We start from the raw sequence: 14,637 nt of genomic DNA, 5'->3' as shown, positions 1-14,637 counted from the left end.
TCTGAGCCTCACTCTTCTCTCCATACTTGAGGCTAGAGGCTGCCTTCCAGAGCAGGGCTGCAAGGGTCGTACTGGGCAGAGGGAGCGGGTGATGTAGAGGACAGGGCCCACCCAGAGTCACCCAGTGTAAGAGATACATGTCTAAGTCCTAGTCCCCAGATGCTACAAATGTGACCTTATTTGGAAAAGGGACCTTTGCACATGTAGTTAGGGATCTCATCCTGGACTGGCCAGATGGGCCCTAAATCCAATGACAAGGATTGGATTACAAGAGAAAGAAGAGACAGAGGCACAGATTGGAGTGACGTGGCCCCAAACCAGAGAAGCCAAGGATTTCTGCAACCACCAGAAGCTGGAAAAGGCAAGGAAGAAAGGATCCTTCTCTAGAGCCTCTGGAGGGAGCATGGCCGTGCTGACCCTTGGATTTTGGATTTCTGCCTTCCAGGACTCAGAGAGTGAATGTCTATTGTTTTAAGCCCCCAGGGGGTGGTGCTGGGTTAGGACAGCCTTAGGAAACTATCACACACAGGGACTCTCCAAAGTCCTTTCCCTGGGCCAACTTCACTTGAAGCCCGAGCATATCCTGCAGGAAGAAACCGGTTCTGTGGGCAGCCCCTGCCATGGGCATCCAGCTGGACGGAGCAAACCTGAGCTGGCCTCCTTGGCTGTGCACACCTCCTGCGGGCCTGGCCCACCACTTCCTACCCTCCCAAGCAGGGGATTGGGTGCCACACCCAGCTCACACCCATCACACTTGCTGAGCCCTCCTCCTGCCTCTGGTTCACACCCCTGGCCAGCCCCTCCGTAGCACATTTCCACCATGAAGCAGGGGTCAGACTGATTCCCTGGCCAGGTATATGGGGTCTGGCTCCTGCTTCCAGCCCTGGGCCCTTAACTCTGGGCCTGCCACATAGGCCCATCAATCATGCCCCATTCCCAGTACCTGCCAATCTCTTCTACCTGTAAACTAAATCCTCTCCAAAATGCTCCCTCATCCTTGGAAAACAGAACCATCTAGAACCTCACACCCTTCTCTGAAATCTCCGTCAGTGGCATAGCCTGATACACCAGAGTATCACACAGATACCCCAGCACTCCCCACTGGCCTGGGTCCCGCTGAATCCCCAGAGCCAGGCTGGTGCCTGACCCATGCAGGGCCCAGATGGATAGATGGGACAGATGGCTTCAGAGTCACGTCTACACACACGGCCATGCCCCTCACATGGCTGTAACTAGCCCTTGCCTAGGCCATCCCTCAGAGCCAGAGTGTACTTAGAGTTAATCTGACCCTGAACAAGAACTGATGTCCAGTGTGGCCACCACCAAGGCCCATCCATGGCCCAGGATCCCTCCTCGGTGAGATGAGGGGTGGCCGGCAATGAGCAGATATTCAAGACTGCTAACTGCAAAACAGAGATGAACTGGACACACTGGAGCCTACCAGTGTCCCCAGAAGGACAGCGGTGTGCTGGGGTCCAGAAGGCCCCCAGGGTCTCAGGGCTGCCCAGGATAGAGGCAGGAAGCGTCCAGTCACTCCTGTGTCCAAGCGCAGAGGAAATTAAGGGAAGTGCAGAAAGAGACCCACATGCATGGCTGCCCACCCTGGGGCCTGGGCTTCTGGGTCAGCATGGGGGTGGGGGTGGGGCTTCTACTCTGAGACACTTGGCCCTCAAGCTCTGTCCCCAAAGAAGACTCATGAGGCCCTCACATCCCTGGACACTGCCCCAGTCACACAGCACCCCGGAGCTTTCCTCTCCCTGGCCTGGCGTCTCTGCCTCCAGCAAACATTCCCAAGCTGGGCAGAGTGCAGAGCAGAGCTAGGGGCCCTCACAGAGTCGGGGCTACCCCTGGGCTCATACCCAGGGCAGAGCTCCCTCCAGCAGAGCCCGGAGAAGGAGGCTCCCCAGGAGGGAGCTGGAGCCTGGCCAGGAAGGAGCAGCATGCAGGCAGGAGGGAGGATGGTGGGAGCCCCGGGCCAAGGTCGCTGTGTGAGGGACAAGGTCCACCGTGGGCTGTGGTGAGGGGCAGGCTAGGTCTGGGGGGAACCACGCTGGCATTGTCACTGGCGTGAACCACTCTCCTGCCTCAAACCACAAGCCAGCAGAGGTTCTCAGGATTCACGCTTCGGTTCATCAGAACTTAAACAAGTCTGTGCCTTTTAACTGATCAAGAAAAAATGTCCCAGAGCACTGATGTGTGCCCCGAGTTCCTGGCCCGTGCCCGCGGAGGCAGCCTGCCTCTCGTCAGCCTTGCCCCAAAGTGCTAGCCCCAAGAAAGATGCTCAGGGCTTCCTGCCCCTGTGGTTCCCCATGAAGGGGCTGCTCCAGCCTCAGGACCTGGGTGGGCAAGAATAGCACAGTGGTTACTGCACAGGCTTCCTTGGGGACAGGCCTGGCTCAATCCCCTCTTCTAAACTTGTGGCCCACTCTGAGCCTAAGCTTCCTCATGTGAAGAATGGGGTTGACAGTTCTGGTGCAAGATGTCCCCAGGACCATCTGGCACGGCTGGTGGGCAGGGATACTCCAGGGGCACTTGGTCACTGGGGTTCTGTTGCAAACACTGTCAGCGCAGTCATGTTGGAAAGGGGGAGTGTGCTCTCAAACCATCCTGCTTGAAGCCGGGCTACACCTTCCCTTCCGGCCCCTCGGGGTCTGGACCCTTGAGCACCCCAGGATCCCCGGCCACCGATGGCCCCATTCTGAGCCACATTCCCATAGCGCTGGGAATTGCACCCAGAGGTGACCCACCGCACCCACAGGCCTCCAACCACACGCAGGACCCCTCTCCCAGCTCCCGGGAGAGTCTGCCCCTCCCTTCATACCCCGCACCTGAGCATTTCAGCCTGTCTGGGGACCACCTGTCCCTCCTTCAGCATCGGCTCCAGAGGACGGTCACTCCTCATGTCCACCCCCCACAGTGTGTCCAGCACGAAGCAGGCACTGAGTACTTTCTAGAGCATGAGCTACTGTATCCCTGACTAGCTGGGTGCCCCTTACTCCCCATGGCGTCCAGCCCAGGACGCTCATTTCTTGCCTCAAGTACCCCCACTTCTCCACCCCTGGGGGCCTCTGGCTACATGACATATGCCCAGTATAGGGGCTTTGGTGCCCACCAAGCAGAGCTTGAACCCCTCCCCAGAGTGACTTCTCCCAGCCTGTGTCCTTGTCCACAAAGCAAGGCTGGCAACCGTCACCGACAGAGCAGATGTGGGGCCAGACCAGGCACCCTCACACCCCAAGCACCTGGTGGGCCAGGCCCTAGGCCGACAAGACTGCCCAACACTGCTGCTGACCTTCCAGGGGTCCAGGGAATGTGGTTGGGCAGGAGATCTGCTTTTTTGGCAGGATGCCCAAAAACAGAGACACCATCTCCTCTCAGGTCAGAGATAAGCTGATCCCTGGCCAGATGAGGGATCCACAGAGACCAAGACTTCCCCAAATCCAGTCTGCTCCCCTCTGTCCTTCGCAGGCCATGCCACATCGGCTCCCTCAGCACATACTCACTGAGCGCCCATCCTACTGGGCAGCAGAAGGCTCCAGAAGGCAGTTCTGGTGCTCGGTGCGAGGCCTGCCTCCCCAACAGGGGGCCTGGTTCCTGCCACCAGCCCTAGGCCGGCCTCCTCAGGAACAGAGGCTACCATCAACCAGACCCTCCTGGGGACCCCTGTGTCGCACACACATCCCACGGGGGCAAACTCCCCACTTGCTGAGGCCAAGGCCAGGGGGTCACGAAGGCTAGGGTGCTTTCCTTCCTGTAGTCCCCTCCCGCTACGGATGGCCAAGCCACCGGGCCAGGGCAGGGGCCTGGAATGTCCACCAATGTGTCAGCTCTGTGGCCTGCGCGGTCCCCAGCTGCTCAAGGGTACACACTCTGCTGCTCTCCCGATGAGGAAAGGGAGGCTAAGAAGGCCGCAGCACAGCCATCCAGCCGGCACTGCCCATGGGGCCTGGAGCCCAGAGCCACCTCACCCACACCACACAGTCCGGCATTTCCTGCTGAGGCTGGCTCCCAGAGGCGCGAAGGGAGAGGAGGAGCCCCACAATGGCTCCCACCTGGGCAGAAAACACAGCAGCCCAGAGGGCAACGGGAGGGGGGCCCCAGGCTCTGGGCAGGAGGCTGCAGCACAGGGGGTGGGACAGACCATGCGGCGTGCTGGTGCATGCCAGCCTGTCCTTGTGGGCTCAGGGTTTGCTTGTTTTACACTCACGTCCAAAGCCCAGGGACAGCCCAGTCGGGAGACATTCAGCCTGAGCCTGGCTCTCTGCTGCCAGTGCTGCAGGGGGAGGACAGTGCTCACCCCAGAACAAGGTCTGGCAAGAAGCAGAAGCCGAAGCCTCGGAGTCTCCATTGGTAACTCAGGCTGTTCCGAGAGCTGGCAGGCTCAGCGGGGTGAGAACCGAGGAGGCCCGGCGCTCAGTGCTAGGGCTGTGTGGACGGAGAGGTCCACACTTCAGCAGAGAGTCAAATGAAGTGAAGGAGCAGGCCATCAGATATCCCAGAAACAGTATCTCCATCAGAAACGGGGGGGCCCCTACAGAGCCAGAGCCGAACCCCACTGGGTAGCTAATAAAACTGAGAGCAGGAAGTGTCGTCCACCACTGGGCCAGGGTGGGCTGGGGTGCTTGTCTGTCTTGCACAGAGCATCAGCGCAACCCCCAAGTTCTCCTGGTACTGGGGCAGAGGGAGGCAGTCAGGGCACTGCCACCTGCCGACAAACACCACACCCTTCACCCCAGGATCCAAGCCAGCCCCACCCAGAGCGGGGTTCCCGATCTGCTGGGGAGGCAGCCACTTCTGACTCATGTCCCTGTGACCACTATTCCACCCAGACACGGTGACACATCAGCCAGCATCCTTGGAGCCATCTTCCACATGAAGTAGCCAAGCACGGAAACCACATGGGGGGGTGTCCCGGATGGGAAGCAACTTGTGCAAAGGGCCTGGGGTTGGGGTAGGAGGGAACACGCACCTCAGACCAGAGGGACAAAAGCAGTTTCATTTCAGAGCTGTTTGTCAGGGCCACATGCCCAGCTGAGTGTGGATGAGATCCCAGGCCTGTCCCCAGGGTGAGGTCCCAGGCCAGGATCCCATTCAGGCTTAGGCTCCGGGCCCAGTTTCACTGATTTGCAATGGGGTCCTGGTGCAAGTTGCTTCACACCTTGAGCCTCACTTCCTCATTCCCCAAATGGGCTTATTGCTAATGGCACCCTGAGGACCAAAGAAGACCGACCGTTCACTGGAACTCTGAGACAGCCACTTGTCCCAACACTGGGTCTCAGGGCCTCTGAGGGTAGAGGGCATGCACTCAGCCCAGATCTCAGTACCAGGGCAAGGTGTAGGAAGGGAACACAGCAGGGATGCCAAGGCCATGAAACTGATGCTAGGGAGGGATGTGGGTAGAGGAGGCAGCCAGAGAGATCCAGCCCCACTGCTCCTCGAGGGAGCCGAAGTCAGAGACCAAAGGTCAGCCATCGTGGGCACACTGTAAGGACACCTGCTGTCCACCTGTGCCAGGCCAAGGCAGCTGTGTGAGCCCTCCACATTGGCAGCCACTTGACAAGGCACCTCGGGCTAGGCCACCGGGGACACAGCCTTGACCCCTGCAGCAGTCAGTGGCCTTGGTCACTCCGCCATCTGTCCCACCACCCCTCTCCTTAGTATCTTTCCTGCCACGGGGGCCTCCCTTAGACCACAGGAAACCGTGGTGTCCCTCAGCACTCTACAACATTTCACTGGCTCGGGGCTGCTAGGTCAGGGCAGGGTCATGAGGTGTGGCCCCCAGTCTGGATCCTCCAGGGACTCCTTACTCACCAGGAACCCCAGGTCACCACTTGTCCAATGGGGTTCTGGCCTCCTGCTGACCCTGCCCCAGGCCAGAACTCAGAGCAGGGAGTCTACACGACAAAATCTCTCTCTCATTCTGCTCATTTCAGCCTTTTACAGTGAGGTCTTTCTTCTGTCTTAATCCACCTACTGTTATACTTTCATCCCCAACAGAACATTTTTAAGCTGTTTTCAAACCATTTTTTTCTTTGATGCTGTTGATTAGTTTTTACTTTCTGAGTTTTTTTTTTGTTGCCTTTTTTTTTTTTTTTTTTTTTTAATTTTATTGCATTGTCTTTTGTTTTTGGTCACGTTGTATCCATCGGTAAATTTTACGTTGGCCTCGGGAGGTCTCACACCGGCCTGGTCTTGCCCTCTCATTGGTGACCTTCTGAGGTCACTCACAGGCCAGCAAAGGGGAACACCCAGGTGACAGGCTAGCCCGCCTGTCGGGGCTACAGTGGGCAGGGCCTGGGGAAGCATGCTGTGGCCACTCCCAGGCCTCCGTCTCTGGCTGGACAGAGACAGGGAGACAGAGACAGGTCCAGAGGGAGGGAGCCAGAGAGAGGACACAGGAAGAGGCCGGACAGAGGGGCAGAAGAGGGAAGGGGGAGCAGGTCAGCCCCCCATTAGAGGAACTGAGAGCAGTGTGTTCCTCCTTCGCCTAGGAACCCAGGCTTGGGCACTGGACAGGATGATTCAGCCACTGGCTCCTCCCGCGCCCTTAGCACAGACCCCCCACAGGGGGACCAGACTGCTCCCAGGCGCCCTCATACTGCCCCATTGTTCAGAGGCCCAATGAAGAAAAGGGTCTGGCAGAGGGCCCAGGTTGGCAGGAAAAGAGCCCAGTCCCCAGTCTCCCCTGCGAGCAGTCTGGGCCCTCCATCAGGGGGTCTACGTCCAGCCACTGTGCTGTCCTGCACACTGTCCCCTTTCCAAGGCCAGGTGTCCTGTGAGATGCCGTACCCCAGGCCCACCCTCCTGTCCCCCCACCCTACCCTCTCCTGGCTCTGAGCCGCAGCAGACTGGTGGTTCTCAAGGTTCTCAAAGGTGATCACACTCAGGCTCAAGTTCAAGGTCCTTACCCAGCCGGTGCTCAACCACAGTGCACACGTCACACCCCTTCCCTGACCTCCTCATATCATCTCCACCTGACAAACTCCTGCCTGGCCTTCGGCCCCAGTTCAGAACACCCCAAGACACCCCTGATGCCCCACAATCAGGCTGGGGCATGGCTCCCTGAGGGTTCTCAGAGCGTGACGCAGGGCAGGAAGAGAGGCTTACCCCATCGCTGCCCAGGGATCCCAGGCCGGGCCCTTCCTGAGGCACAGACAGCTCTGGTTGGTGCCCCCAGACACCACAGCCAAGACCTGTGTGAGCCCCACGGCCGGAGATCTCCCGTCTGCCCACCCCCACCCCACACCCTAGCCCTGAACCAGAGCCCTAGAGAACTCCCTCAGATCCCCACATGCAACAGAGACAGGGAGTCTAACTGAGGCGCCAGAGGCAAGGAGGCTTCTGCTGGCCAGCAGAGCCCAGAGCCAAGCTCTTGGGTGCCAGCCCCTAAGGCCTCCTCCTGCCTGGGGCAGCCTGCTGGGTGGGAGGGGGAGGGGGTACGGCTCGGTGGGTGCTCTAGGAACACCCTCCCCATCCCCAGGGAGACAGCTGTGGGGTCACATCACTGTGGGCCAGAAAAGCCAGCAAACAACGTTGGGGGGGGGGGGGGCGGTGCAGAGTCAGTAACACCAGGGCCCAGCGCTACCCCGTCTGACCAGGACTGCCTCCCCCACAGGCCCAACAGCTGCTCGGTTGCGGTCACTGACTCCACCCTGGTCAGCTGACCCCCTCTCCCCACCACACACCTAGCTCTCCTACATGTCTAAGCCCCCTTCCAACCCCCCCACTCCCACCCAAGCTGCTTCACAGCCATTGCCGCAGGGGGGCTGTGCATGTGGGAGCATCTCCAGACCCGAGTGAACTTTGAAAATAGAAACCAACCCCTGCTCGAGACCCTCCCGTGCCCTCGGGCCTGACTTCTGCACCCCTTCTGCCTTCTCCAGGCCTCTCCTTCAGAGTCTCTATGCCAACACACCGCAGGGCCCCTAGCCTGGCTCCTTTTTTCCCCTTCCTGCTCCCACCCCAAGGAGGCCCCATCATGGATGCCCCCCACGGCACCTCCTGTGCCGTTCTTGGGTGCTGCCCACTAGCAGGGCCAGGACCACCCCCAGGCCAGGCACCCAGGAGGGCTCCGTGCAGGTTTTTGAGGGGGTGCATGACTCAACATGGAGGCCGCTGGCTTGGGCTTGGAGTGGGCAGTCTCCTCCTGCTTCCCAAGACCTTGGCCCCGGAACAGCTGCCCCCCACCCCCGCCCCCATGCTTGGCTGTTGGGAAGCTTGGGCTTGGGGCAGGGCCTCCTAGATCGCCTCAGGAGTAGGATCTCTTTCTCAACCTTCTTCCTCCCTCAGCAACTTCCTGCCTCCGCAGTGAACATGGCCACCACCAACCACAGCACTTCACCCTCCCATCACAGTCCCAGGAAAATGGGAAGACTGGTTTCAGAGAGCCCCTGCCCCAGGTGGCAGACCTTCTGAGGCCAGGTGCCCAGGACCCCAAAACAGGTCAGGGCCTCGGAGACGGGCTCCATTCCTCACTCCATTGTGGACCACTGGTGCTGACCCAGGTGGGACAGAACCCAGACCTGCTCCCAGCCTGGGGCGTTCCCTACACCCCACCACCAGACCAGAGACAGAGCCCTGACCTAAGGGCAGGCATCGCCCTCCGCTGGCAGCTGTAGCCCACGGTCTGGAACCAAACTGGGCTGGGAGGGAAATGATTCCAGAGTCTCCTGCTCCCAGGCCCCCCCTCCCCCAAGTAGCTTGCTGTGGCAAGGAGCCAGCGCTGGGAGTTTGGGGGTCCCGGCCCTGTTACATGCCAGGCAGCAGGGTCGGGGTAAGGTCCCCGGAGGAGCATATCCTTCCTGAGCCAGATTGGAGAGACAGGAGGACTGCCTGAGGAAGGGGGTACAATGCAGACAAGATCCTGAGACAGGGTAGGGTGCGGGGAGGCAGACACTGGAGCCTGAGGGGCTACCACCAAGCACCATCAGCTCTGACCCGAGCTGGGTGGGTCGGCAGGGAGGCCTTGGTGGCCTGACACCAACTGCAGGGGCTCTGAGGCCCTCTGCTGCGTCCAGCTCACAGCCAGGTCACCACCCTGCCTCCTGCTTAGCACCTCCTGCATTCCTAGAGGTTCTAGGCCTGACAGGCCACCTCCCATCCTAGGCTGAGGGCTGGGAGACACAGCCACTGCACCCTCTGCCTGCCCAGCTGACCACTGATCTGCCTGTCAGGGCCAGGCCCCCAGTGCTGTGTCCGCCTGGCTATCAGGGGACCCAGGGAGCCAACACAAACAGCTTGTCCCTTTCCGGACCCAAATAGGAGGAAAGGAAGTAGCTGGATTAGGGAGGGACGTTCAGGAGACAAGGCAGGCGCTGAGTGCCCCGGTGCACCTCCCTCCAGCTCTGACACAAGGCTGTGGTCCTCACACCTGTCCACTTGGGGCTTCTGGGGCCTTCCTCATCGCTCTCCTGCTGGTTGCACACCAACTCCACCTTGGGGACTGGTTCCCTGGGACCCAAAGACTGGGTTTCCAGAGTGGCCTGCAGCTCAGGGGAGCTCAGGCTGACCCCCATCTTGGCCCTAACACACATCTTCAGGAAAGGAAACAGCCACAGAGAAAAGAACTGCTTCCATTTAGGGTGGGACCCCCAGGATACCCCACCTCAGTCTCCCCATCTGAACCCTGCTGGGGCCACTGAGAGCATCTGGAACGCAGAGCTGGGGCAGGGCAGTCAGCTGGGGTGGGGGGTGGGGAATGATGACAGAAACCTTTGAGCGAGGCCGAAGCACAACAAACAACCCATGGTTATCTGATTGGCAACTCCACCAAGCTGGGCAGCAGAGGGTTCCAGGATGACGGCACGGATTCGTCTCAGACGCCGAGCGGACAGTTAAATGTAGGCAGGTAGTAACAAGCCAACTTCAAAGAGGGCCCGGCCCTGCCCTGCCCCTGCCCCGGTGCCACCTGCCTGCCGGCACTTGAAGCCGTGCCTTCTGGACTTCCTGGGATGCTCCACAGTGGGACTTCCCTGTGGGGGGGCCCACATGCACCTCACCCCCCCACCCCAGACCAGGCCTATGTGGGCACCCTGTCCTTTATGAGTTCCCAGTAAACACGGTGACCAGGCAATGAACTGGAAGGCTCAGAGGAGGCACCCGGTTACTGGCCAGAAAGGGTCCCCTAAGCATCAAGCAGGACAGACACTTAGGCCTTTCATTAAACTACTTCTGAGGGACAGAGCGGCAGGGTGGGCCAAGGCCAAGCTGCCTCGAGTGGCATCTGCCAGCGGGTCTTGCCCTCCACCTGCAGGCCTGTCTACTCCTGGGGCCCATGCTGACCAGGCCATGGTACACAGAGCACCCAGCATATGCAGAGGAGCAGAGGGCTGGGGGGCAGCAGCTGTCCGAAGGGGTCCACCTCTGCTCCAGAGGCAAGGGCTGAAGCCAGGTGGCAAGGGCCCAGGCCCCCAGCCAGAGCCCCAAGTGGACTGTGGGGACAAGCCAAGTCCCCACCCCGGCATTCCAAGCCCCAAGGTCTACCTCTGACTTTTTCCCCACCTTGCTGGGGGCAACCAGCACTGAGGGCTAGGAGCTTGACTGGCTCCTAGTGTAGCTCAGGACATGGGTGGGGCCTCAAGGCCAGCCAGGGTATGCAGACACGTGGCCCTCCAACTGCAGAACAGGGCTGCTAGATTACAACATCACCTCGGGCCAGGCTGGAGGAAACCCTCAAAATGGAGCTGCACAGTCTGTGCAAGGTCAAGGGCAGGAATGTCTTGGCCCAGGGTCTGGGGTGCGGCCTTGATGGAGCCCCTCACGAGGCTCGAGATGCCCATGAGGGCTCCTAGGCAGCCTCTCATTCACTTTTCCCAAGGACATCAGGCATTCGAACTGGTTTTACCCTATTTCACACGGAAAGGACCGAAGTCCAGGGAGTCACTCAGACCTGAAGTGGATGCAGCCTGCCGGGCAGGCTCAGTCCCCCCCTCCCCCCACTCCTCCGTGGGGGAGCACGGCCATCACCACCACTTCAGACTTGGGGCGGGGACCTCGCTCCCTCTGCAGGCTCCAGCAGGCAGGCACCCACACCCCACTCAGTGGCCTGGAACAGGCATGCTTGGCAGCAGGCCATCCCCACCCTGGGCTTAGCGAGCGCGCAATAAACATCTGATTCACGAGGAAACAGAGGGCACTTCTCGGAATCAGAACGTGGCTGCAAAGGCTAGGGGTGTGGATACCACACGGATGCCCCACCAGCTCCACAGGCCCTGTTGACCTCCCCAGGACACCGCCTCCAGCAACCAAGCACACCAACCCCATCCCGGGAGACCAGCTGGCTAAGACTACTAGAACCTGGCATGGCCAGCCCACGTGGGCCAGGGGTGAAGGAAACAGCAGCCCTGCCATCAGGATCCAGCACGGCCTACAATCTGGGGCAGGGGTGAGCAGAGGCTGACCGTTCAGGTGGCCTCAGAGCTGGAAGTCACCTCAAGCACAGTGAGGCCCCTCCCCACTGAGAGCCCAGCAGGGCTGGCATTCATTTCACTTGTACTGCTCCTGGCTTTCACGTGCAGCTCAGGAGCTTGGCCCCCAAGGCCAAATCCCTCAGTGTGAGCCAGAGCCGGGGGCTTCTGTCACCTGAGGGTCAGGAAGTATCAGAGTGTCACTAAGGAGCCTCAGGTCTCCTGGCCTGAGACTAAGAGGCACCATCCTGTCCACTCTCCCCCGCGCAGGCCTTCAGAGGTGGTGAGAAAGGTGGTCTGGCAGAAACGCTGGGCCTGCCTGCCCGAGGCTATGATGAGCCCAGAATGTGCTCCCCCCCCCCCCCCCCCCGCCCCACCGCCCTGCCCCACCCCCTCTGGCTGGGACTTACGTGGTTCACACATGGGGCGAGCCCCGGCCCGTGAATGCCCCGTCAGGGCCACTGGAGAGATCCAGAGGCCTTCTGGAGAGAGGCCACCTACCCGGGGGGGCACTCTGAGATCCCCTCTGCCCTTTTACCTGTTGCCCCATCCATGCCCTCACCATACCCGGCACACACCAGGCCACTCTGGTCAAACTGGTCTGCCGCCCTTCCCACTTCCAGCCTTTGGCTCAGTCTGTCCCTGCCTCCAAGGCCATCCACCATGGCTCAGAGAGCAGCCCCCCTCTTTTTTGACTGCAACCCCTGCCTGCACAGGCCACCTGTAGCCCACCAGCCAGGTTGCCCAGGATGGCCGCACTACCCGGGGGTACCTAAGGACCACATATGCATGTGCCTGGAACTTACTGAGGCCACCTACTACCTTGCCAGTCACTGACCTTGGGTATCTCACCACAGAGCTTTAAGGACAGAAGCCAGGAGGACCCAGGTGGCTCCCCAACCCTGGCCACTCCTCACAGATTCAGGCCTTTGCCACAAGACCCAAGCAGAGCCTGCCCTTTGCCCCCAGGCCTTTCCATGTCTGGTCCTACCCCTACTCCCAAGCAGAGGTGGCCCAGCTGTCCCTGCTGTCCAGTTTGGAGGCTCACAATCACTGAACACCAACCATGAGCCACCACCAGCCCCTCAGACGCACAGAACCACCCACTAGGTAGGGGTTCACTACTGCAGTTTACAGATGAGGAAACCAAGACTCAGCAATGTGAGATCTCCCCGACGAGATCATACAGCTGATAAATCGACATGGCCAAACTCAAACCCAGGACCCAGCCCCTTGTGACCAAGCTGGGCCACCTTGTCTGTCTGTGTTCCCTCAGGCTTCCCATCTGCAGGGCTGCCTGCGGGTGGGGGGCGGGGAGGGGAAAGAAGAGGACAGCAGGGGCTCACTCAGCACCTCATTTCCCTCTGTCCATGTGAATAGGAAGGGACAAAACACATTTGCATCCCCCTATCTGCCTTCTCTCTCTCCTAGGCCAGCCTCCGTGGGGGGCTCTTTCCTGACTCTGTGAGGACTCTCCCTCTCTGAGGGACTCCCTGAAAGGGCCAGGGCCCCATCAGTACCCTCTTCCCAGACAGGTGACAGGGACTGGCCTGGACCATCTACCTGTCTGCCCTTCTGCCTGCTCCCTCTGCCCAGGTGTGCTCCAGTATGGGACACAGAGCCAAGTAACAGGGGTGGGGAGGTCGGGAAGGGGAGGTTGACAGTCTTTACCCATCAGAGCCACCACCCTGGCCCCCTGTTCCACCAGGAGTGGAGCCCTGACTCCCAGGAGCGCCCTGTGTGGCCCTCCTGGGTAAAGGACACAGTGGCAGGAGGTTCCAGCAGGTGATGGGGCCCAGCCCCCTCCTCTGCTTTTGCAGAGCCAGGCATGGACAGGATTGGGGGCTGACCCCTGGGGGTCACACTGAGTCAGTGCTGAGCTGGACAAGAACCTGGGACCCTATTCCCACTCCAGGATTCACCATGTCCCCTTGGTCCCCCAACTATTGAGAAAAAAGTCTGCACATGTCATCATGACCATCATAGCTGTCACTGCAAGTAACATTTTCTGAGCCCCTTTGTGCTGGGGACTGGCTGACGCCTCATAAGCAAGATCACACGTCTGTCACGCGCACAGACACCCCAGCAGTCCCACACAGAGCCCTCATCCCAGGCCAGAGCCACTTCTGAGGGGCGGCTTACTTGGTCTGGCCACCAGCCCAAGGCACAGACATGACCAGCACTGGCAGATGAACAAATGAAGGCACAGAAAGGGGATGTGAGGCGCTCGTGGTCACCAAGGGTGGCAGAGAGCACCGGCCCCAGGCTGACACAGGGCAGCAGAGCTCAGTACCTGCCAACACTCTCAGAGGAAGCCCAGGTCGGCACCACCTCACCAGGGGCAGCCAAGGCCTGGAGCAGCAGGAAAGTGTTGCGCGGCTGGAAGAGACCGGCCTTCAGGAGGCTGTCCCCAACCCCGAACTCTCCCATCCTCTCTGCCACCCTCTCTGGCACTCACTGTTTCCCCAAATAAGACTCGCAGACTCCCCAGAGCCACGGATCTATCAGTCACTCACACTTCAATGTGAATCAGCTCCAATAAGCAGCTTTCCTCTCACCTTTTGGATTACCAGGAGGAGGTGGGAGCAAATTCCACTCTGAGCCTTTGGAGGCTCGGTCCGGAGGGTCGCCTGGGGCGGAGGGGCGCTGTGGGGCCCGCGAGCCCCAAGGGCCTAGGGAAGCGGGGGGGGGGGGGGGGGGGAGCAGGGGCGGGCAGGAGCGGGGAGAACAAAGAGAGGTACGCGGGCCGGACGCGACGCAACCGCCCTCCACCCCTGGACCTCCGGGGTACACCGTGCAAGCCCCCGAACCCGCGCGCTTTCTCGGGCAGAAGCGCCGAGGACCCTGGCCCAGGGAAACCGGGCCGGTCCGGGGGACTCGATCGCGCCCCGCCTGTGTCTTACCGGTGAGACTCTGCACCCGGCCCGCGGGCCCTGCGTGCCGGCGGCGGCTCCCGCCCGCCGGACCCGCGGCCAGGCACTGGGACCCGCCCGGGTCCGCCCCGCAGGGCCCCGCCCCTCCCCGCGAGCCTGGCCCCGCCTTCCCAGGCTCTGGGTCCCGCCCCTATCTGCTGCGCGGCGGCTGGGGGCGGGGCTGGGTCGTTTTCCCGCCCCGCCCCCGCCCCGGGGAGGAAAAGGTGGGCGTCCGCTGCGGGCGTAGACACGCAGTCAGTGCACAGCGCACAGTAGGTGCCCAGTAAATGCAAATATGAACGAATGAGCAGCGTTTCTGT

The 14,637-nt window shown here is 60.7% G+C and overlaps 1 protein-coding gene across 5 annotated transcripts in view; it reads right to left on the bottom strand.

The window, feature by feature from the left end:
- The window catches only part of SH3BP2 (SH3 domain binding protein 2), a 35,739-nt gene extending 21,303 nt beyond the window's left edge, over positions 1 to 14,436 (bottom strand). For 3 of the 5 annotated variants that reach the window (XM_078446356.2, XM_078446354.2, XM_078446357.2), the window contains exon 1: positions 14,309 to 14,436. The gene's annotated coding sequence lies outside the window, so the exon portion shown is untranslated. Of the gene's footprint in view, positions 1 to 13,963; positions 14,078 to 14,308 lie in introns of all 5 variants that reach the window. The other 2 variants (XM_078446358.2, XM_078446355.2) reach the window with 2 other exon arrangements.
- Positions 14,437 to 14,637: the final 201 nt, after the last annotated feature.

Source organism: Panthera onca, chromosome B1 (assembly GCF_046562875.1).
Source record: "Panthera onca isolate mPanOnc1 chromosome B1, mPanOnc1 haplotype 2, whole genome shotgun sequence".
NCBI lineage: Eukaryota > Metazoa > Chordata > Mammalia > Carnivora > Felidae > Panthera > Panthera onca.
Note: the sequence above shows the minus strand (reverse complement) of the source record. Positions and strands in the feature narration are given on the sequence as shown.